At 47.0% G+C, this 16,884-nt stretch overlaps 1 long non-coding RNA gene across 1 annotated transcript; it reads right to left on the reverse strand.

The window, feature by feature from the left end:
• Positions 1-15: 15 nt before the first annotated feature.
• Positions 16-16,880, reverse strand: LOC112656725 (uncharacterized). Its single transcript, XR_003134618.3, has 3 exons — positions 16,588-16,880; positions 1,370-1,421; positions 16-698 (listed from the first exon to the last, which is right to left on the reverse strand). It is a non-coding gene; the product is annotated as an uncharacterized LOC112656725 (long non-coding RNA).
• Positions 16,881-16,884: the final 4 nt, after the last annotated feature.

Raw genomic sequence — 16,884 nt, forward strand, 5'->3', positions numbered from 1 at the left:
CTAATAAAAAGCAGTGTATGCCTGAAGCCTTCTTTATTATGGAAGGGGTGAAGCATGGTGAGACCATAAGGTTTTAAACAAGCCGCCACTCCTCAGCTCCCATGAGCATCTCCATGTTCCCCTGAAAATGTTCTGTGAGCCAAAGTGGGCCTGGAAAATTCCTCCTTTCCACCCTCCCCTTCTGCCCAGCACCCACTTCCTGGGGGCAGCTTCCGTGGCCACTACCTGTGTTCGTACAGCCAATATAATGCCGCAATTCTTCACTCAGGTCCGGTGCTATGGGTTGAAATTTGTTGCCCCCAAAAAGATGTGCTGAATGTCTAGCCACCACCACTGCCACCCCCCTCCCCATACCTCTGAATATGACCTTAATGGAAATAGGATCTTTACAGGGCTAATTAATTATGAGGATAACAAATCAAATAGGATCAGGGTCCTTATAAGAATGGGGAGTTTGGATACCAGAGGCAGACACACAGAAAGAAGAAGGCCGTGTACTGGGAGTGACATGTCTATAGGGGGATGCCAAAGATCACTGACAGACACCAGAATCCAGAAAAGGTAAAGAAGGATCCTCTTCTAGAGGTGGGAGGGGGGTGGCCCCACTCACTTTGTGATTTCAGACTTCTAATCTCCAGACTTCAACACATTTCTGTTGTTTCCAGCCACACACTTTTTGGGACTTTGTTACTGCAGCCCTAGGAAAGGATGCACCCCAAGTGAGCATTTTTAAAGGAAAGGATGATTACACAATACATGTCATTACTCTTTATCGTATGTGCAATTCACTTAAAACTGTTGCTTGTTTGAACTGTTACTTAGGGGGCAACGTTGATGGATAAAAGGAACTAAATGCTGGGTTTCTAGTTACCTAGATGGACTTTTTACATTAATTCTTGTAGAAGGAATTTCCGCTTGTAACTCTTTGAAATAGACTATCTCTTCCTGAAACATGACTTGGAGGTCTAACATAGACACCTGGGTACTTTTTGCATAGGACTTATATTGTTGAACTGCTTATCAATAAACTTTTCTGAAGATAGGCAAGTAAGCCCACAAGGTCACTTAACTAATAAGTGATGATGTCAGTCGTGCCAACTAACTGTTATTTTATTTATTTTTTATTTATTGATTTTTTTTTTAGAGATGGGGGAGAGAAGATCTTACGCGGGCTGAATCTCACCACCCTGAGATCACGACCTAAGCTGAAATCAAGAGTAAGATGCTTAACTGACTGAGGCACTCGGGGGGCCCCTCACGTTTTTTTTTAGTGAGTGGGGGACCTAACTGCCATTTTAAAACAAAGTCTGCCTTTCGGCTCCACAAATTCATTATTATAGGAATTAATTAATCACATGGATCAACTCACAGTAAGGGGTCATCCCGAGATCAACGCCCAAGGTCACGAAAGAGAAGGGCTGCTTTGGAAAAATAAATGTCAAGTGGTCAAAATCTTTTTTCCAACCTTTCAAAGAATAGTGCATTTAATATTTAATCTAGAAAGATTTAGATTCCAATCTTAGATGTCAGACCCTGTAGTGGCCCATTTCATAGATAATGACTTCAGGTAATTTCATAATTACTTTAATCCTCATACCAACCAAAAAAATGTATCACTATGCATTAGGATTATAAGGGGTTTATGTGAAAACAACACAAATTAAACCTTGCTGATAAGCAGGGCCCTTCAGGTTCCTCTACTGTTCCTTCATTCACTGCTAGAGATGGATTTGCCAAGATGGTTGATGATGGGAGTTTCCTTTAGCACCTTTCATTGATCTAACTCAGTAGTGCTCCAGCTTTGATGCAGGGGAAGAATTGCCATACAGGGCCCCCCACGCACACTGGTCTTTGTGAGTCATGGAAAAGATTTTCAAAGATTAATTACATGTACTTATTGCCCTTGTGCTAACTCCTGGTTTAATAGGAAATTCCATAGCTGGTGCTGTGATTCAGCTCCAGATTTTGCATTGAACTTCCCGTACCCAGTATAAGAAAGGCAGCGTGACCACAACGCATTCTAGACTAGCGTCTCTAAAGGTTGCCCTGAGGAGGTCAGAAGGGGAGCTAGTGCTCTCTAGGAGCTAGTACGGACTCATTGGTAGAAGTCCTTGTTTATACACTTCACTAAGTTTCTAAGCCATTTGATCAGGAGACTGCTTTTGTTGATCAGAATTTTTGCAGTCGTTGAAAGAGGCTCTCATAATATCTTTAAAACCAAAGGTGGTGTGTGGGCTGTATGATCATGAGGTGAATTCATTGTGGGCTGGAGGGCCCCAGCTAACTGGCAATCAGCTCCACTTTATTTTATTTTTTTTTTAAAGTTTTTTTGTTTTTTATTTATTTATGATAGTCACACACACAGAGAGAGAGAGAGGCAGAGACACAGGCAGAGGGAGAAGCAGGCTCCATGCACCGGGAGCCCGACGTGGGATTCGATCCCGGGTCTCCAGGATCGCGCCCCGGGCCAAAGGCAGGCGCTAAACCACTGCGCCACCCAGGGATCCCAGCTCCACTTTATAAAGAGTTCAGGGGCAGCAAGTTGAAAGAGTCTATCCTGACTTTCTTTCTTTCTTTTTTTTTTTTTAAGATTTTATGTATTTATTCATGAGGCACACAGGGAGAGACAGAGACACAGGCAGAGGGAGAAGCAGGCTCCCTGCAAGGGGCCTAATGTGGATGGGACTTGATCCCAGGACCCTGGGATCACGACCTGAGCCCAAGGGAGGTGATCAACCCCTGAGCCCCCCAGGCATCCCTATCCTGACTTTCATGTGAAAATACTTAATGGAGATTTATATGGACTTAAGAACAGCATACATTTGTCTCATCCACATGCAGATAGTGTGATTCTGGGAGGGATGACTGATGCCCTGGATGATAGAATTGAGATCTGAAAAGGACCCAATAAACTAGAAATACAAATCAGATCAAATGCCATAAGATACTATTAATAAAAATAGATCCTGCTCTGTGATCCCTAGAGCAAATGTATAAGGAAAGGAAGAAGAAAGAAAAGATTTGTGGTCTTTAGTGGGGTGAATCACAAGCAGGAAGTGCACAGGACAGATCGCAAACTTGAGCTGCCCTCAGTAATAACCCAGAACAATGGAGATAATCATGTGACTTATCTGGCTTGGCTCAGGCCACCCCTTTACTAGTCATGACATTTGCGGCAACAAAGACTAATAAGCAACACTGATCAACTGAAGCAGGTCCAGAGAAGCAAGCCAAAAGGTGAGAACTTGAAATCAGGTCTCACGATGGCGATACTTCATGTGGGTGAGAGGAGACTCTGAGGAGATATGACAGCTGTCTTCAAGTATTTGTATGGCTGTCACCAAGAAGCAGCTAAATGTGCATAGTTCCACGGGGCAGAACCAGAGGCCATAGGGACGAGTTACGAGGAAGCAGATTCTGGCTCAAAACAAAAAAGAGCATTCTAGAGCCACCAAAATTAGAACAAAGCAAGGACGAGCAGCTCCTGGTTGAAAAAATCTGGCCATTACTTCCTTTTTTAATTTTTTAAAAAGATTTTATTTATTTATCTATGAGAGACACAAAGAGAGAGGCAGAGACACAGGCAGAGGGAGAAGCTCCCTGCAGGGAGCCCGACGTGGGGCTCGATCCCGGATCCTGGGATCCAGGAGCCACCCAGGTGCCCCAAATTTTTCTGTATTGAACCAGTAAGTATCCTTCTGAGTACTCACTGTGTAGACAGTAATGTGTTAAAACTAAATACACTATGTGGGGCACCTGGGGGGGCTCAGTCAGTTAAGCATCTGCCTTCAGCTCAGGTCATGAGCCTGGGGTTTTGGGATCGAGCCCTGCATCGGGCTCCCTGCTCAACAGGGAGTCTCCCTCTCCCTCTGCCCCTCCCCTCCTGCTTTCTCTCTCTCTCTCTCTCTCTCTCAAATAAATAAATAAAATCTTAAAAAACAAAAACAACAAAGCAAGATAAAAACCGAAGCACGCTGTGTATATGTATACCATGCAAACTCTACCTGTGTGCCAAGAGTTCAACAGCACAGCGGAATCTCACAACGATGCTGTTGTAAGGAAAGGTGATCTTATTTGTGAAGGAGTTTTATGTGGCAATTCTAATACAACTTTGCAACTTATAGCCTTTTGTACCTGGATCCATATTTGTTCCAAATGCTCACTGCTCGTGACCTACCAGGGTGCATGTTCCTTGGTCCGGGACCGGGCCCAGAGGGTTTTGGGGATTTCCAACAGATCTCACACATTTAGGTCAACACATGGAGAGAGAGGGAACACCACACAGAAGCCACCCGGCAGGGTGTCCCAGGGAAGCAGGGGGCCCCAAGCTGGGGGACATCTGTGGTCATTGCCCTGCTTTGGTGCGCGAGGAAGACTTCTGAGAGGACAAGTCTCAACCCCAGCTCTCTAGATGGAAACCGCCCCCTGCCCTGTGCTGAAGAGCGTCCTCCAAGGACCGCGTCTGCATTTCCGTTCAGTTGGACTAGCGCGATCCCGGGCAGCTGGGGATCAAGAAGCCCTCCTCAGAGGTCTCCAGCATAACCTCGGGGACACGGGCCCAGGAGCCAGTGTTTGCAGTAGCATCTCCATGCGATCACAGAGGAACCCCACAGGGATGCCGAGGTCAGCAGCGGAACCAGGAGGGAGCAGGTCTGATAGAATGGAACCAAGGCCAAGGCCAAGTGCAACGACAAGTGGAGGCAGACACCACGCGGGCCCCGGGGCAGCACCCAGGGCAGCACCCAGGGCAGCACCGCCAGAGGAAGGTGGGTGAAGTCGTCCCGGGGTTTCGGGCTTGCGGTGCCAGGAGCACTGCTCAGCGGGGTGCGCTTCCCAGGTGCCATTTGGAGGAGGGACAAGAGCCACAACCCGCGGAGATGGGAGACAACCGCTGGAAACACGGCTGGGGAGCCTGGTGCACATTCCAGGGGCGCTGCCGGTGGGTCCGAGCTGGGAAAAGCCGCCTTGTAAGGCGGGGCTGAGATCCCCGGGCGGCAGCAACACCAGGTCGTCCCTGGAAACTAGGACATTGCGATCAGGCCCCTTGGTGAGTCCTTTTCAGACTGTGAGCTGCAACCCATGAAGTACACTTAGTGGGCCTCTGACAGCAGCCTCAAGATGAGAAATAGAATAAAATAAAGTCGACTAGAAAGAAAATATCAGAGCACGTTGCCTATAGTACAGATCACGTGCAGCCTGAGAGAGAGAGAGAGAGAGGGAGGGAGGGAGGGAGGGAGGGAGCCTTTGATGTAAAATACATGTCTTACTGAGGGTCAGAAATGCTTGAAAGCCACTGATGAAGAGGCTCACTGCCCAGATAAATACTTCATTTGAATAATAGAGTCTTCAGAACATTTCGTATCCTGTTTCATTTCTATGATTAAACTAACAGGAAGCGAAGTGACTCAGGGCATCGACCAATATTAATTAAACAAATGTGTCCTGATTTTGGAATGACATGTTCTGGTTTCCCATTGCTCTTTTGGCTCACACAAGCGTTCATACTTTATCCAGTGAAAGAATTGTTTGTTCTTTTGTTGCTCTTATTTCCTTCTTTCTCATCGATAGTAATTTATATTCTGGAACATTCTTTAGTTCCACTTCCATAGTTCTGATCATTGGTTCCAACATTCTCCCTTTCAATCTGATACAAATTATCTGGGTTTTTTTTAATCTATTTATTTTTAAGATTATTTATATATTTTAGGAAGACAGTGAGAGGGTAAGCAGGAGGAGGGGCAGAGGGAGAGGGAGAAGGAAGGGAAAAGAATCTCAAGCAGAGCATAGAGTCTGATGTGAGGCTTGATCCCAAGGTCCTGAGATTGTGACATGAGCCGAAATCAAGAGCTCAACCGACTGAGCCACCAGGAACCCCTTGTTTTATGTTTTAATTAGACTATCTCTTTTCTTGAAACATTCAAGAGCCATGGTAGTGCTCCTCCTCTTTTTCACTTGGGCAGGGTAAGAACCTTGCCTTATTTTTCTCGGTTTTACCAAGTGCTTGTTGAAGATATCAAGCAGGAACATAGATTCTGAAACCCACCCACCGATGCTGGTTGTAGAGGGGGATCAATGCCGCTGAAGAGGCAAATGGAAAGTTCTGATTGAATACACATGGCTTTTAGAGAGCTATCCACATGCATTGAAATAATCAGAGCACTGATTATTTATAATCAGAGTCATGCTACAAAACGAAGAGATCTCAAGGATTCTCCTAGTTGACCTGTCTCTGATTTGCAAGCAGCTCTGGGTATCCCTGGTTGGGTGATGCCACCAATGCCAACATAGTCTCAGGTCTTTGAAGCCTTACTGTGACCAATAAATGAGGCTCTTAAGAAGAACTAAAATTATTTCTGATTAAAAAAAATATATATTTCGGGTACCTGGATGGCTCAGCGGTTGAGTGTCTGCCTTCGTCTCAGGTCATGACCTTGGGGTCCTGGGATTGAGTTCCCCATTGGGCTCCCTGCAGGGACCCTGCTTCTCCCTCTGTCTGTGTCTCTTATGAACAAATAAATAAAATCTTAAAAAGAAAAAAAATATATCAGCCCCGGACTGTGAACTTTTATCGGAACACAAGACTCACCGGTCTCTAACCTTCCTGTGGTGTCAGCCTCTGAACCCCACTAATGCTTTCATCTGTTGCTTTGGCTCCTGCTATGGACGGAAGATTCATGTCCCCTCAAAATTTAGATGTTGAAAACTAATCTCCAATGTGATGGCATCTGGAAATGGGTGTTTAGGAGGTGATGAGGACATAAGGGCAGAGCCCTCGTGAATGGGATGACTGCCCTTGTAAAGAGACCTCAGAGTGTTTGCTGAACCCTTGAGCCATACGAGGATGCAAGCAAGAGACACAGCCATCTGCAAATCAGGAAGTGCGTCCCCCCCCCCCCCCCCCCCCCCGCCCCGCCACACTGAATCTTCTCTGATCTTGGACTTCCAGCCTCCAGAGCAGTGAGAAATAAATCTCTGTTGTTTATAAGCCACCCAGTGTGTGGCATTCCATTATGGCAGCCTGAACCGAGGGGCCAGCCCTCGTCCCCACTCACTGAGCTTCAGCTTATCTTGCCTGAACCCGGCTCTGACCCTCTATGGTTCTTCTGTTGTTAGCGTCAGCGTCGCCAGGGATTGTGGCAGGTCCCCATCTCTGCCACCTTGTAGGTAAATTTTGTCTCTGCTGTGCGCCTCCTTCCTACTGCCCAGTGGATTTTGTCTTTGGCTTCTCTTCGCTCTGTCCCAGCCCATCACTGGGAGATCTGCTCAGTGACTTGTCTTCCCTGCTCCCTGCCATGATCAGCGCTGGTCAACGGGCATTTGGTATTATGAGGTAAGAAAATTCTGGTAATAGCAATTGCAAGGTTGGCTGTTCTCATTCTGCAAGTCAGTTTGGGATTTTGTTTTGTTTTGTTTTGTTTTTCCTGGCGTTTGGAACCAAAAGCATCTTGACTGACAACATGTTGATTCCCACTCTGCCACCCATTAGCTGTGGAACGCATGGCTTAATCCTTCTCGTCCTCAGTTTCTCACTCTGAAGAGTGAGGGAGTCGTATTCAGTTGTTTCCAAAGTCTTCCTCCATATCAGAGTTTTCCAAGCATATTTTTTTTTTCCAGGCATATTTTTTATTGGAGTTAAGAGGAAGCCCGGCCTCTGGGTGGAGCAGCTGGTTATTAGTGTCTGGTCTTGGTTTTGGCTCAGGTTGTGATCTCACGGTCATGAGATCAAGCCCCATGTGGGGCTCCACGCTCAGCAAGGAGTCTACTTAAGACTTTCTCTCCCTCTGCCCCTCGCCACAGCGCACCTGTGCTCTCTCTCTAAAAAAAAAAAATAGAATCTTGGGGATCCCTGGGTGGCTCAGCAGTTTAGCGCCTGTCTTTGGCCAAGGGTGAGATGGAGTCCTGGGATCGAGTCCCGCGTCAGGCTCCCTGGAGCCTGCTTCTCCCTCCTCCTGTGTCTCTGCCTCTCTTTCTCTCTCTCTATCATAAATAAATAAATCTTTAAAAAATAAAATAAAAAATAAAAATAAATAGAATCTTAAAAAAAATAAAGAAGCAAAGGAACCAAAAAATTTTAAAGATGTTATTTATTATTTGAGTGAGAGAGAGAAAAAAAAAGAGAGAGCACAAGTGGGGCAGGGAGGGAGTGACAGAGGGAGAAGAAAAAGCAGCCCCGACGTGGGGCTCTCTTCCAGGACCCTGAGATCATGACTGGAGCTGAAGGCAGATGCTTCACTGACTGAGCCCCCCAAGTCCCCCAAAGCAACCAGAAGACTAAAAGTCCAGAATCAGAGACCATCAAAAAGATAAAAATCCATGAACGGGCAACATTTTTTTGCAAATTATATATCTAATAAAGGGCTTATATATCTAGAACACATAAAGAGCTCTTACAACCCAATAATAAAAAGATAAACAACTCAATTAAAAAAATTGTCAAAGGATCCGAAGAGACATTTCTCCAAACAAGACACACAAATGGTTAAGAAGCAGATGAAAAGATTCTCAACATTATCAGCCATCGAGGAAATTCAAATCAAAACCACAATGAGATACACCACACATCCATTAGGAGGCCTAGCATCAAAAAGGCAGATGATGAAAAGGACAGCAAGGACGTGGGGGGACTTGGAAGCCTCCTCTACTGCTGATGGGAATGCAAAACAGTGCCGCTCTTACGAAAAATAGTCTGTCCAGGGGCACCCGGGTGGCTCAGCAGGTGAGCATCTGCCTTCAGCTCAGGGCGTGACCCTGGGGTCCCGGGATCGAGTCCCACATCGGGCTCCCCACATGGAGCCTGCTTCTCCCTCTGCCTGTGTCTCTGCCTCTCTCTGTGTGTCTCTCATGAATAAATAAATAACATCTTAAAAAAAAAAAGGAAAAGAAAAATCATCTGTCTGTTCTTCAGACAGAAAACTTCAGAAAAGCTTCAGAAAAGCTCCAGAAGAGCTTCAACATAGACTTATCATATGACCCAGCGATTCCACTCCTAAGTATATATACTCAGGGGAAGTGAACACATGTGCCCCCACAAAAACTTATACACAAATGTTCATAACAGCTTGAGGGTGGAAATAATCCAAGTGGCCATCGACTGATGAACAAAGTGTAGCGTGTCCATGTCATGGAATATTATTCAGCTATGAAAAGAAGTGAAGTACTGACAACACGGATGGATCTGGAAAACATTATGCTAAGTGACATAGTAGCCGAGGGCTTGGCTTGACTCAGGTACCTCAGCCCCCGATGTCACATCCTCCTGACCCCCCTGACACATGTCCTTATTCCGTGCCCACGGGTTTGCATCTTGGTTGTTTAGGATTGGCCTTCACAGTGCTGTCTCCCCTTCCATTCCTTGCTCAGGTTACTTCCCCAGTTTGCTCGTGTGGTGCCCTCCGTCAGTGGAGACAAGCTTTCCACGAGGAACCAAGATTTCCACCCTGTGAGCTCTGAGAGGACAGCTGGCCATCCTCGGGACAGATGCTTCAAGGAGCCACCAATCAAGGCTCCATTTCCTGAACTTTCCTAGGAAGTTGAGCCCTGAGTAGCTGTTCTTGGTAATAATAATAATAATAATAATTCATAGCCCATAGGAATCTGGGCCATACAAGCATTATTCCACGGGGTCTTTACAATGTTCCTCTTGGTATATCGTGGTGCTTAGTCTACAGGTGAGACTGAAGGCCCAGGATGTTGGAGTACCTGCCCGAGATGAGCTGGGCGGAGTGCGGCAGGGCAGCGCCCGAGCACAGAATCCTGCTCCCACCAGGGACGTGCATGCAAACTTCGTAAACCCGTGCAAGGTGGGTGGTGGTTCAAATCGCATGTGGGTATCATCTCGTAGCCTGTGCACCGTATGCCCTTGTTGGCTGAAAAATTCGTTAGCATGGTTTGTTCCAGGTGACACTCGTACACTTAGGCTTCCATTTTCAAAGTCAATCTTACAGAATTCTGTTTTTATTCTTTCTCCTGCTCAGTAAAAAATGAAAGCTGATCTTTTCCCAGGGGAAAAAAAAAAAAAAGTCACCTGAAATTCACTCTAGAAATATTTGCCTACAGTTGGTAGTTGAGGGTCTGTCGTTCTCTCGCTCTCTACGGCCCCTACTTCTATTTTCTTGTGTTGAATTTCCCAGTAGAGACCAGGAGTTTCCTCCTGAATATTTCTGCCCAGGGACATGACTGGGACGGAAATGGGACGAGAGTGGCCAGTCCGTGGGTAGGCCCGCCCTGTCTCTTTGTTCGAGCCCAGGCCATCCCCCTCGTCATTGTAAGTAGGACAGTGGGTGCCTTCGCCTGTCGCCTCATTCATGCTGAATTGGGCAGAACAAAACCGCTGCCTTTGACGGGGACGCGGTGCCTGGACACTGTGTGCTCCCGACTGTGCACATTTCCATTTGTTGTGCGTGGAAGTTCCTGCCAAGTCTTTCACACTTGCGGCCAATTAAACACAAAATCCTAATGTTTGTGGCTTCCACTTGCAATAATCTGATTTATCACAGGCCTCTCCTGACAAGTATTAGAATCAAGTCCAAACTGTGTCTTGCCGTCTGACAAGGGGAATTCCTAAGCCCTTGCTCCTTCTCCTCAGACCACGCTGCCCACCTCTCCAGTCTAGAGGGCTGGGCTGTGGCCTCGACCCGGGCTTTCTCTGCTCAGTTACAGTTTCTCCTCCTTTCCTCCATGTAGCTCGTCTGTCGAGGGTGGAGAATGTGTGGATTCAGCACGAGGTTCCCCTGGAGACATGTGCATGTAAAAAAAGAATGACTATTTGGATGGAACGAGTCAAGCTGGTGAAGGTGACATGAGGATGCTTGAAGGGTTGGCGGGGAGGTGGAGACCCGTGGAGTCTGAGCAGGGGCAGGAAGGCCGGTCATCCATGGGACAGCCAGCCAGCTGTGTTCCTCTTCTTTTAAAATCTGTTGCTTTTCCAAAAAAGATCTCCTAATAAGGGGTAAGAATCCCAAATGTGAAAAATGTGAACCCATAGCAAAAAATGACCTTTCTTAAAATTTCCAAAATAAAGCTTTCCTTCCTCCTCCCCCTCCTCTCTCTTCTCTCTGTCCTCCTCTTCCTTCTCTTCCTCCTCCTCCTCCTCCTCCTCCTCCTCCTCTTTTTCTTCAATAAAATGTTATTTCTGGATATGGTCAACATTCGAGATATAAAGATAAATACTGTAAAATAGTATGCTAACAAGATGTTAACTAGATTTATCGTCGTGATCGCTTTGCAATAAATCAAAATATCAGGTCATTATGTTATACACCTGACACTAATACAACGTTCTATGACAATTAGGCTTTAATATAAAAAAAAAAAAGAAAACACCTCTCACTGAGATTAAAATGCTAAACTACTTTCCTTAAAGCAGAAAGTACAAAAATATCATTTTTTTTAGAAGACTTCATTTATTCATTCATTAGAGACACACAGAGAGAGGCAGAGACCCAGAGGGAGAAGCTGGCTCCATGCGGTGAGCCCAATGCAGGACTCGATCCCAGGTCTCCAGGACCACGCCCTGGACTGAAGGCGGCGCTAAACCACCGAGCCACCCAGTGATCTCAAGAAATATCATTAAAAAATAATTTCACATTTGTCTTCAATTCCACCTCTGAAGAAAGTTAAGACGAGTGTCTTGTGGGTGCTTCCAGAGTTATCCTACATATGAACGTATTCTGACACGTTGGTTGGAGCCCCACAAAAATCAAACAAGATTTACAACCCAGGAAAAGACCATCCTCATCGTGCCCAAGGAGAAAGAAGTGGTGGTTCCGTAGATTGTGGGAGATGGTGAGGCTCCTGCCTAGATTTCCTGATCTACCTAGAATTCTCTCCGGAAGGACAGTCCTTATGATCTGTAGATCAAAAGACACAGTCCATCTCTGCTGAGATAGGACACAATAAAATAAAATCTATTCAGAATATTTCCTGTCTTAAATTGTGGGAAACAGACCAGTTGTGGATCTTCTGAGCAGCTCGTACGTGGAGTTCATCTTTGGTCCACAAACCTACATGGGTCAGTGAGTGTATGAGTCAGCGTCAGTCACCATAACAAAATAGCACAGGCCCGGTGGCTTGAACAACAGACATTTATTTCCTAGTTTTTCTTTAGGGAGTGGCAGGGTTGGTTTCCAGGGAGGCCTCTGTTTCCGGCTTGTAGATCTCTGCCTTCTCCTTGTGGCCTTTCCCCAGTGTGCGGGCAGCAGAGAGAGAGCGCGCGCGCACTCTGACGTCTCTTCCTCTTCTTGTAAGGGCACGGTTCATATCAGGTTTGGGCCCTACCCTTAAGATCTCATTTAATCTTAATTACTTCTTTAAAGGCTCTGTCTCCAAATATAGTCACATTGGAGGTCAGGGCTTCAGCAGATGAGTTTGGGTCCACAACAGTTCATGGTGGTGATAACTATTTTAATGAGATAACAGCAGCGACTATTTACTTAGGTACCTACTATGTGTTGGCCAATGTACAGCTTGCTCCATGCATATTATCTAGAGTTCTCAAAATAACTCCACCAAGTAGGTATTATTTGTTTTTTAAATATTTTATTTATTTATTCATGAGAGACACAGAGAGGCAGAGACACAGACAGAGAAGCAGGTTCCCTGCAGGGAGCCCGATGTGGGACTCGATCCCAGGACCCTGGGCCCAAGGCAGATGCTCAATGGCTGAGCCACCCAGGCGCCCCCCAAGTAGGCATTATTGCTCCCAGTATGATCCTCAAAATACTTAATGACTGATACAGTTTGGGTGCTGACCAATCAGAATGAACACTGCCTGTAGACGGGGGTGCCGGAGGGCTGAGGAGGAGCCTCAGCTATTCCATTGAGCAGGTGAAAAGGGGAAGATTTGGAGGGATTAGGCTAGTTGTCTAGACGCTCATGCAGCTGGCAAACGGGGGATCAGGGTGACTCAGCACTATGCTGGCTGTGGCCACTCCCGGGGAGCTCTCCGCCGAGGGTGTCCACATTTCTCCGTGTCCGTGAGCCTTCGAGGGTGCTCCATCATAACCCACCCACCTCCAGGCCTGCCGCGCATGGGGCTGCCCGAGTCTCGAGGTCCCTGCGCCCGTTGACTGCTCTCAAGGCTGCCCCAGACCTTGGTGCAAGGGCCTCTGGCACCGGCCCCTCTGGCTCCCATCCCACAGTATTGCAGAGTTTCTTAATCGGGACCATGCCCCAGGCCCCGAGCGGTCTTTCCCAAAGGATTTATCTGGATCTTTGGGGTCCTTTGCCGCCATCCACGAATTTGACCTGCCCTGGTTGTCTAGGTCAGGTGTGTGCTCCTTCCTCTATTTGATCTCATCTTGGGTCTTGGACTTGAGCCTGATTATCCATCATGAAGCACCAAATACCAAACTGTTTTCTAGGCTCCGCTTCTAGGCCCAGTCCATTCTTGGAATTACTTCCCACTGACCTCCTCTTCCCATTCCAAGCGCACCTCAGTCTCAGGGCGCCCCGCATTCTTTGGCCCCATACCCTGCTGCGCTCACTGGGACTAGAACCGATGTTTGCAGTATAAGCAGAATGTTCGTTGCTCTGGGGAAAAATTTGAAGGATAATTAGTGCTCTGTTGACAAACGATAAGCTATCTTTTACGTGCCTTTTGTTTGATATGCACCAAATGTTGTATTTCCGTTTCTGGGTTTTGCTGAGTGTGCACATTTCAGGCCCTCCTTGACCTTGGAATGATGACCTGCCGATGATGACGGGAGCCTCCCCTCCGTGGCTCCAAAGTTTCCAGTCCGAGGGGAGGTCCTGACCACTCCCCTTTCGCACCGTAAATGAAATGTCAGCGAGCACATCAGCTCTGCCCTTTAGAAAAACTGCCTAGGGACACAAAGGTGTCACAGTCACCTGCCAAAACACCCGGGCCAAGCTGTGGGTTCCAGGTTGGCGTGAGGGCTGTTCTGGGGAAGGACAGCTTTCCCACCCGGCGCTGCTCTCCTTGACACCCAGACAGTAAGAAGCATCTGGAAACGGCAGTGTGGGTCCTGAGCCGGGTGCTCAGAAGTGGGTCCAGGCTGCCCAACGCCGGACGTGCAGTCCTTGGTCCCCCGGCAAATATTTACGGAGCACAACGTCGGCGACGGGCCCTCGCCTGGACGTGAGAGCCGGCATCGGGGAACAGGCTAGGCTGCCGGCCGCAGGGACCCCCGGGAGCCACCCCTGAGTGTCATCCGGGACCAACAGGCAGTGGCATGAGCTGCCGACCTGGAAACGTGCAGCCCTGATGCTGACGCGCCGGGAATCAGACCCAGGGAGCCCCCGGAAACCGTGCAGGTGAACCTCAGCTGCCGAAACCTGCTCTGCACGTGTCAAAGGCCTTGGTTTCTTCTGGCCGGGGAAAGTGTTGAGAAAAATTTATTAAAACAGGAACCAGACCGACACACAGTCCTGTACTTAATATTAAACCTAGGATCCGGGCGCCCTGGGGACTCAGTGGTCGTGCGCCTGCCTTCAGCCCAGGGTGTGACCCCGGGGTCCTGGGATCGAGTCCCGCATCCGGCTCCCCGCAGGGAACCTGCTTCTCCCTCTGCCTGTGTCTCTGCCTCTCTGTGTGTGTCTCTCAGGAATAAATAAATAAAATATTTAAAAATAAAATAAACTAAAATAAATAAATAAACAAACAGACCTAGGATCTGTGCTTCAGAGACCATTTTCGAGAAGGCTTGATCTCGCTGGGATGGATCCCTGGGACCACCGCTAAGATCTCTGAATGCTCAGCAAGTAAATGCAATGTTTGCTCAAGTTAGTGCTACCTCAGAGTATAAGATGCTCCTCTTTCCCCTACACTCCTTCTTCCCACAAGGTGATCTATTCCAAAGCTTATCTTCTTTGGTTCCAGGAGGCAAAGTTTCCCACTGAACTCTTTTAACCTTTTGAACTTATTGCCATCTGCCTTCTGCGAAGAATTATCTGAATATTGCTTTTGAAAGGGATTATTTGAACTTTCTAAAAGCTAGCTGTCTGGGGCCTTGTTAAAACACACACACACACACACCTTTAAATTCTAGTTCTTCCATGAAATGACTGCCTATTTATCACTGTCATTTATTTACTTTAAAATAACTATAATTTCTTGAAGACAAGGAGGCTTATGTTAGAAACAGGATGATTAATGGCTTATTTTAGTTCTGCTGAATGAAACACTGTCAATTCCTGTTTCTGAGGGGCACATGGACAGAGATGGAAGCCTTCCTTTTCTTTTGCATTCTGCCAATTTCGTAGCCCAGAGTCAAAGAATGGAGGTGGATTGATTTCTATCAGGTCCCATGAAAATCCCAGCCTGTCTCCTGTCCAGCCAGTCGTTTTGAGTTCCTGCGCTGGGAGGTGACTCAACATGTTGCCAGGGGATTTAGTGTTCCATCTGCCTCCCTTTACACCTGGCTCACCAGGAGCTTCGGTATCCACAGCGAGCCTGGAAGCGTAGGTTGGCCCAGGGCGCAGCTCACTGGACCAGAGTCCCCGTCACTGATGTAGCTGCTCCTCTCAGAACTGGTTTACCAGGCGCCCTGGGTGGCTCAGCGGCGGAGCATCTGCCTTCGTTGGGTTCAGGGCGTGACCCTGGGGTCCAGGATCGAGTCCCACATCGGGCTCCCTGCAGGGCCCTTGCTTCTCCCTCTGCCTGTGTCTCTGCCTCTCTATATCTCTCATGAATAAATAAATAAAAATCTTTTTTTAACAATTGTGGAAAAAAAAAAAAGAACTGGTCTACCACTTGGTTGAAGAACATACTTCAGCAGGAAGGCACTTGGTTCTATAGCGGGAACCTCTCAGAGGCGCACAACTGCGTCCACTCTGAATCTCAAACCCAGGAGCCTCTGGTGTGCGGTTGGATTTGGATGTGGGGCAGTGTGGACCCAGGGCCTCATGAAGCCTGCTGGCATTCCTTCTAGAATCAAGGGCTCACAAAAGCCTCACGTTCAACTGTAGCAAGCACCGTAGAGGAAGCCCTGTTCCCATGTTCTAGAAATGAAAGCTATGCACACCCTTTTAAAGTTATTGGCAAATTGCTGTCCATAGAAAAATTATTTTCACCACATAATTCAAGGTTTCCCATTTCTAAACTCAGATCATTGTCCTGCTGTACGTTCAAGTGATTTTGACTTGATTTTATTGCCTGACAATGTGAATGTAGTTTTGGAAATCATATCACTGTATCAGATGATTGCATTCCTAATAGGGAGGACATTTCTTACAGATCTTACAGGTTGTTACCCATGTGCACTTTTGTGATTACTTTCTCAGGGTCTTTGTTGTATTAACAAAGAGAAACTGGTTATTTTTATCACTCGAGAAAGACTTAAGAAGTTTATTTAAGGGAGAATAAATATTTTCTCAAATATTTTTATCTTTAAGAGTACAATAAGCTGGTTATAAAGGATCTAACCTGGAAATTTGGCCTAGTACTATTCTCTTCGTCCTGAGAACGGTGTGTGTGTGTGCCGGTATTGGTGGGAGGGGGTGGGGGTGGAGGTAGTTGTGACAGAGGTGTGCGGAGGAGGTCAAGTACCATTCAGTGTTCAGGCAGTCAACTCCAGTAGGATGAAATGTAAGTCTCTTTAGACTTACCTGCATGACTCTGACCCTTACCTCCCATAGTTGGCTGATCTTGCTTGACCTGTGGCTTTTATCTTTCTGAAAGGAGGCAAATCAAACGTAGACATTTATTGTACCCTTGCTATGTGAGGAATACAAGGCACACTCTTTGCCCTCCTAAAGCTTCTGATTCAACTGGAGCGAAGTTAAACACCATTAAAGACAGTAATGAAGATATGGTCCGTAGCATGTTGGTGGGGGTGGGGGGGTGGGGGTGAGGTTTATCCAAAGATAACCTCAAGCCTGTCCCCTCCAAAACTCGTCCCAGGACTTCCTACATGCCCTTGAATG

The sequence above is a fragment of the Canis lupus genome, chromosome 37 (assembly GCF_003254725.2).
Source record: "Canis lupus dingo isolate Sandy chromosome 37, ASM325472v2, whole genome shotgun sequence".
NCBI classification, from domain to species: Eukaryota; Metazoa; Chordata; class Mammalia; order Carnivora; family Canidae; genus Canis; species Canis lupus.